Source organism: Arabidopsis thaliana (assembly GCF_000001735.4).
Source record: "Arabidopsis thaliana chromosome 1 sequence".
Taxonomy (NCBI): Eukaryota; Viridiplantae; Streptophyta; class Magnoliopsida; order Brassicales; family Brassicaceae; genus Arabidopsis; species Arabidopsis thaliana.
The window spans coordinates 13269308-13276054 of record NC_003070.9 but is presented as its reverse complement, the minus strand read 5'-3'; the positions used below and the strand labels follow the sequence as shown (position 1 = coordinate 13276054).

Here is a 6747-nt window from a genome sequence, read left to right as displayed (position 1 = left end):
ACGTTATCGTTTTAGTCAGTTGTAGAGTATAGGCGAATTATTGCATGTTGTAGGACTCTAAGATTTTATTGGGATATTGTGTTCGGGAGTTATGTTTTTTTTTTTAATATGTTTTCTTCTCTCCTGCTAACGAACAGTCGTGTGCTTTCATTACTATATGAAGGAGAAAGACTGCGATTGAGGCGGAAGAACATAACCCTTGTCTTAAAAATTTCTTGTGTTATCTGGGTTGATTGTCAATCGATATCATTTCCTTCCGATCCGAGGGTTCTTCATTCGTTTTGGGTAATTGATTTGAGTCTCCTCTCTTTGATTTTGTTTCTTCATTTGTTTTATCTCGCTGTGTCTTACTAGGGTTTTTTACTTTGTGTAGACGATGGCTCCGATTCCACTTCCTCCCCGGTTAATAGCTCTCGGCGAAGAACCTCGTGGTGAAAGGGTTAATGTTTACCAGAAGATGAAAACCCTCTACGGTATATTCAACGCTCTCGATGACGATGAACGGCAATACCTTTCTCGGTCTCCTTTCGCTAGACTGTTGGAGTTCCCCAACAATCATGCTTGGTCTGCTAGTTTTGGGATTTTTATTTTGGGTAGGCAGTTGGAGGTGACTAAGCCTAATGAGATTTGGGTTCTATTCGCCGGTACACCTATTCGGTTTTCTCTGAGGGAGTTCAAGATCGTCACTGGATTGCCCTCTGGTAGGTATCCGAGTTTGAAGATGAAGAAGAAAAAAGGCACTGCGGGAAAGACGATTCCTTTCAACAGTAAGTTGTTTGGCCTTGAGGAGGATGTAACCGTTGATAGGGTTATTACAATGTTGAAGAGGAGGGTTGTTTCAGATCCTGGTATGAGGATCCGATGTGCTTGCTTTGCCATTGTTGATGGGTTTCTTGTCCCTATATCTCACTATCCCAAGATTATTAAATCCCACGCCGAAATGGTTGAAGATGTGGATGCCTTTCTTGCTTATCCTTGGGGCGTTACACGTTTGAGATGATGATTAAGTCGATAAAAGAGAGAGAAATCAAACAATTGGCAAGTACGTGTTTTGTTGTTCAGGGATTGTTGTATGCTTTGCAATTGGTCGTTTTACAAGCTGCTCCAGCCATTCAAGATAGTCCTGTTATCGACAACCCTATTGATTCCGATTCGGAAGGTGCCGAAGACGATGTTGAAGTGGCCACCCGAGAGTCAGTCCCCTTCAAACTTAGGAATGCGAAGGAGTTGGATGAGAAGTGTTCGGTAATGCTTTTATCCGCTAACCTTTTAACTGTTATCTGATTAGAGACAATAAGCTGATCATTATTTTCTAAGTCTTTTTTTAGTCTTATCAGGTCCTATTATATAACTTATCCGTTAATATTGATAAACGTTAACAGAGTATACAAGATAATCAGATCAGTAGTCACTAAGTCTATTATGTTAACATACTCATCGGATGTTGTTTTCTCTTGTTTTGCAGATTCGTGTTGCTTCAATCATTTGTCCTGATTATGTGTTGGATCCGGCGGAAGATTTGTCGTGGTCAGACGATGAGGAGGATGAGAGGGTTGAAAATCTTCTCATGTTGGTTAACAAGGGTTTGATTTTCAAGAACGACATGTTTGACGGTGGATGTTTCCCATCCCAGATCCAATTGGCATCTAAAAAGCAAAAGCGTGGGGCTAAGTCTAATGCTACTCGGAATAGGAAAGGAGCCAAAACATCTAAGAACCATGGTGGGGTTCGGTCCAAACCTCGAAGACACACACCTGAGGAGGTTGGGAGTTCTGAGGCTGTTTCTATGGATGCTATTTCCCGTATGCTGGATGCGAAGCTTGAAGCTCATTCGAAAACAATCATTTCGGCGGTGACTGATTGGTTAACAAAAAACACTATAATTGAAGGTGATCACTTGAAGGATCCTGACAGTGGGGTAAATCACCCGAAAGAGACTGCTCCTGCTGGTAATGTCGGTGCATCAAATACTGGTGATTTGGGGTCTAACGCAACTAATGATGAATTTGGTTTTAATTCTCTCCGAACCAATTCACGTTCTCATTGCCCTGAAAGAACTTCTAATGTTGAGGCAAGTGTGGATGAAATTTTATCTTTCTATAATTATAATGTCTCAAGTGGTGCTGGTTACAAGGAGGCGGAGGTAATATCTCGTTTTCTAAGCTGTTCAGGTTCCTGCTGGTTTATTAATTTTTTCCTTATTTCCTTCTTTTCTGTCGCGGTGTAACATGAAGAAGTTATTCCTATGGATGAAGATATTCGATCTGAGGGCGACGGTGTCCATAATCAGCAGGTGAGCGTGGTGTATATTGATTTACTTGATTAAGCTAACTTATAGTTTAGTAGTTAGTGTTCTTAGATAATACTTGCGTGCTGTGTAACAAACATTCTGATATATTGTTTTGTAGGGAACTAACAATGTTTCAGATGATGTTGACTCTCCTCTACATTCTGACCATGAAGATAATTCTGATGTTAGTGTTAATTAAAACTTCTTAGCAATCAATAAGTTATTGTAATTATGTTTAAGTGTTTTGCTGTCTGAAATGGTTTTGTGTTTCGCTATAGCGCGGGAACAATGCTCCAATTGATGTAGATCTTCCCTCCGAACCCAGTCTGGTCCATGATTCCTAGGTGAGCTATGTCCGAAAGTTACTGCTCATCGTAGTTAACCATCATAGCGTTCTTATTGTTGTAAGTTAGTTGTTAAGGACTACATGATTTTTTTGGGATTATCAAATAATTTTCGATAATTGGTTTGGTAGGGTGATAATAATGTAGCTACCGGTTCTATTCCACCTCCACAAGCTGTTTCCAGAGATAACACTGAGGTTAGCAGATATATGGATTATGGGTTAACAATTATTATACCGCTCGCCGTCTGAATTGGTTTTGGTTTTGCTATAGTGCGGGAACAATACTCCTAATGATGAAGATTTCCCCTCTGAACCCAGTATGGTCCATGATTCCGAGGTGAGATATTTCCGAAAAATACGGCTCAGCGTAGCTAACCATCATAGTATTCTTATTCCTATAAGTTAGATGTTAAGGACTACATGTTTTGTTTCGGGTTAACAAATAATTTGGTAATGGATTTGGTAGGGTGATAACAATGTAGCGTCCGATGCTATTCCACCACCATAGGCTGTTTCCGAAGATAACACCTAGGTTAGCAGATATTTTGATTATGGGTTAACAATTATCATACTGATTCAACATTGTATCTGATTAGTTTAGTTTAAACTCGTATACATGTGTCACTAGTATACCTTTTTTGCATTTTTTTCGTGTTAACAAATAATTTCTGTAATTGGGTTGTTAGGGTGATAACAATTTATCGATTGGTGCTAGTCCATCACCAAAGGTTGTTTCTGAAGTTAACGCACAGGTTAGCAGATAGTTTGATTATGGGTTAATAAATATCATAATGTGTCACATTTTTTCTCCATTTGTCACGATTTTTTGTAATTGCTGTAATTGTCGGTAGGTCTCTAACGGCGACGCCGTCGAGGATGACCTCTCCCCCGGACGGGATGTTAATGTGGAAGCGGATGTTAACGAGGTTAGATTATTAATCAAATATTGGTTTCTATTTTTTTCTCCTCCAGATTTGGTGAGTTTTGTCATCGTTGTGTTAGCGTTGTTTGTAACTTTATTTTTTTATTTTTTATTTAAAGCGGCATGATATTAGCCCTGTAACTGGAGCAGTCACTTCTCCCAAACTTTCGGGCGATAATGTGGAGGTTAGCTGTTATCCATATTATCGAAATCATTATACTTTTATCGTATTAAGTTAGTTGTGTTACCGTTACATGTTTTTAGTATAATTTTAAGTGCCCTTCAAAATGATAATTCCAGGTCCAGTGCTCTCAGCTGACAACAACCAATGTGGATACCTTGACAAATGAAGTAGAGGTTAGCGTGGTATTATATCTATTTTTTCCTAGCCAGATTCTCCATATTGGCAGTTTCAAATAATCTTTTTTCTTTTTTAATTTAAGCGGCCTGAGAATACACCAGCCAATCTAGCAGTTTCATCTCCTAATCATTCGGTTGATAATGAAGAGGTTAGCAGTTATTCGTTAGCGGAATAATTGCCATCTTATTGATATAATTTAGTTATTAACTGTTTCTTGTTCTAGTTTCAGTGTTCCCAGCAGGCAGCACACGATGTTGACCTTTTGGGTAATGAATGCGAAGAAAGCCAGGTATTAGATCCCTTTATATTATCCTAGTCGGGTTGACTAGTTTTCAAATTTTTTTTGTATATTTGACCTCATTCTATTGAATTTTCGTTCTGTAGGGTGTCCCCGTGGTTGGCGTCGATTCGGTTAGCAACGAGATGTCTGCGGAGTTGCCAGATATAGTGGTTAGCAGCTAAATTACCATCAATATTTGATATATTGTCTTTAGAACTTGTTTCCAAATCAACTTCTTCTCTTTCTGTAAGGATAAATGTTTGGCGTGATAACTTATTAGGTCCTAAATTACCATCGGTTTTTTAGTTTGTTTTCAACCTTTTTTTTTGTTCTTTAAAATATTAATCCTAATATCTTTTGAAGATTAAAATAAAATATTGATTATTGATCTCTTCACACTAACCGACCTAAATTAAGTAATAAGTTTATCGTACTAACTGATTGGCCTAAAAAAAAAAAGTTTATCGCACTAATTATACTATTAAAGTCAATCCATTATTACATTGTTTTTATATGACTACCCTTTGTCTCCAATACAATCTTTGTCGTTATCTTTTTGGAGTGAAGTTTAGTTAGTGGTTATTAAGAATGTCCATAATAGTTTTCAAGCGGACCATCTTTTATCCCGGATGTGGTCATCTTGTTTTATACAAAACTCTAATTAGGTCCCTATCCCTGATGTGTCGGCCGATCTACCAGTAACCACTGTCCCGGTTAGTTTGATAACATTATTAGTATCAGATATAACTAATTCATCATTCGTTGTCAATCGATAACTTTCGCTTTTGTTTTGGTTTTAATAGGCTTTTTGCAGGGGTGCCCCTTCTGCTGTTTCATCTCCCCGCCAGGTTATTTATTTTATTTTATTTCCTTGTCTGCTAATCATATTGTTACTGAGTTAAATTTCTCTCATGTAAATTTTCAATTTGTAATCGTTCGTCCATGCGCAGTGGTTGGTTTGCGCAGGATTCAGATGAGGTAATTCGTAGTGGTTGCGCTGTTAATTCTTTGGTGATCGATTAGGTTTTTTATTAATGTATCCCATTTCAGGATTTCACAACTCCACCCCCTTCTAAAGAAGCGATGCCCCCCCTCCAGGCATTTAACTTCTTTTTTTTTTTTTACTTTAGCTCATGGAGCTCTGTTTTTATATTTTACATTTTAACTACTTGGCAAACAGAACTATGGAAATGTTGATAATGTCGAGAGTATGCGTGGGAGAAGAAGTAAAAGGCTCCGAACTCTCTCTAGCAAGTTAGATGGTCGGTTCCAGTACGACAAGAAAACGAAATTGTTAGTTGGCATCCATCCCCTGTTATTAATCAGGTCAACGTCGACCCTGAGGAGCGATTCCAAAACTCAATGAAGAAACTCAAGGCGATAAGGTTTGTTTTATCCTGTTTTTTTAATTGTTTAGTCAATACATGTTTTGTTATTTTTAATTATTTCCAAGGGTAATCTTTCAGCTTGTTTTCTTTACAGTTCTATTAGCATTTGTGGTGGGATTGCTCTATCTAATAAAGACATTTTGGACTTAATTGACCGCAAGAAAAATCTGACTTCCAAGGTATTATGTCTGTCATATATATGCGCATTTAATTTTAAATTGTTTTTTCTCATTTACTTAATTTTTTCGTGTTTTACTTGTGCCCACAGGTAATGGATGCTCTCATCAGATTTAGTCGTCACCTGTTGCGTACTGATGATGTGGACGGCGAAAAACTTCGTCTCAAAGTTCTTGATTTGAAATTTGTTTCATTGCTCTACCGGCAATTCACGAAGTTTTCCCGATGCAACTCAAAAACGGAGTTCCAATTCCCTTTACCTCTAATTGATATTCTCTCCGGCGTTGGCGAATCTGACAGTGTGCAGTTATTCACGGAGGCTGATTACATATATCTACCTTTTAACTTCGACAAAAAACACTGGGTTGCTTTAGCTGTTGATCTAAAATGCCGGAAAATCATTGTCTTGGATTCGAATATCCAAAGCCGCAAGGATTCTGCCATTCATGATGTGCTTATGCCTCTCGCAGTAATGCTGGCATATCTTTTCAAACAAGCAACCTTCAATCCTCTTATGAGTCAATTTCTTCTAGATCCATTTACTATAGAGCCCTTCTGTCATTCCACAGGTAACTTCGCCTCTTGACACAGGCATATTCTCTATATTTCTCATACGCACGCATGCTACCGGGGGTGTACCTGAATGTGTGGATTTTGATGTTGGCGGCCTACAAAGTGAAGTGAAGAAGCTAGTCTCAGCTTTAATCCTAGCTCGCGGTTACTAGATAACCGTTGTGTTAACGAATACTCTTTTATCCGCGTGTGTTTATGTTCTCGCCTCGAATCATGTATCTTAAACTCTTTGTTGAGATTAACTAAGATAATCTCCAAACGCTTTCGCTACATTTGTCTTGTAATTAAGTTTCTGAAATGTTTGTCTGGTTATCAATTTTTTATCTTGCTAACAACCGTAAGTGGATATCAGTTTAGCTGACTATTAGCAAGATTATCACGATTTATTTCATTACCGGTTGCTGAGTCTG

General features: G+C 38.1%; 1 pseudogene across 1 annotated transcript; it reads left to right on the top strand.

Annotated features, from left to right (window-relative positions):
• Positions 1 to 376: 376 nt before the first annotated feature.
• On the top strand, positions 377 to 6489 carry AT1G35770 (annotated as a pseudogene; the record flags this gene model as incomplete). Its single annotated transcript has 19 exons — positions 377 to 982; positions 1063 to 1245; positions 1466 to 2143; positions 2409 to 2474; positions 2766 to 2831; positions 2908 to 2973; positions 3323 to 3388; positions 3488 to 3562; positions 3678 to 3743; positions 3859 to 3924; positions 4002 to 4067; positions 4143 to 4208; positions 4304 to 4369; positions 4865 to 4912; positions 5003 to 5047; positions 5526 to 5584; positions 5682 to 5766; positions 5856 to 6233; positions 6334 to 6489.
• Between the last annotated feature and the right edge of the window lie 258 nt (positions 6490 to 6747).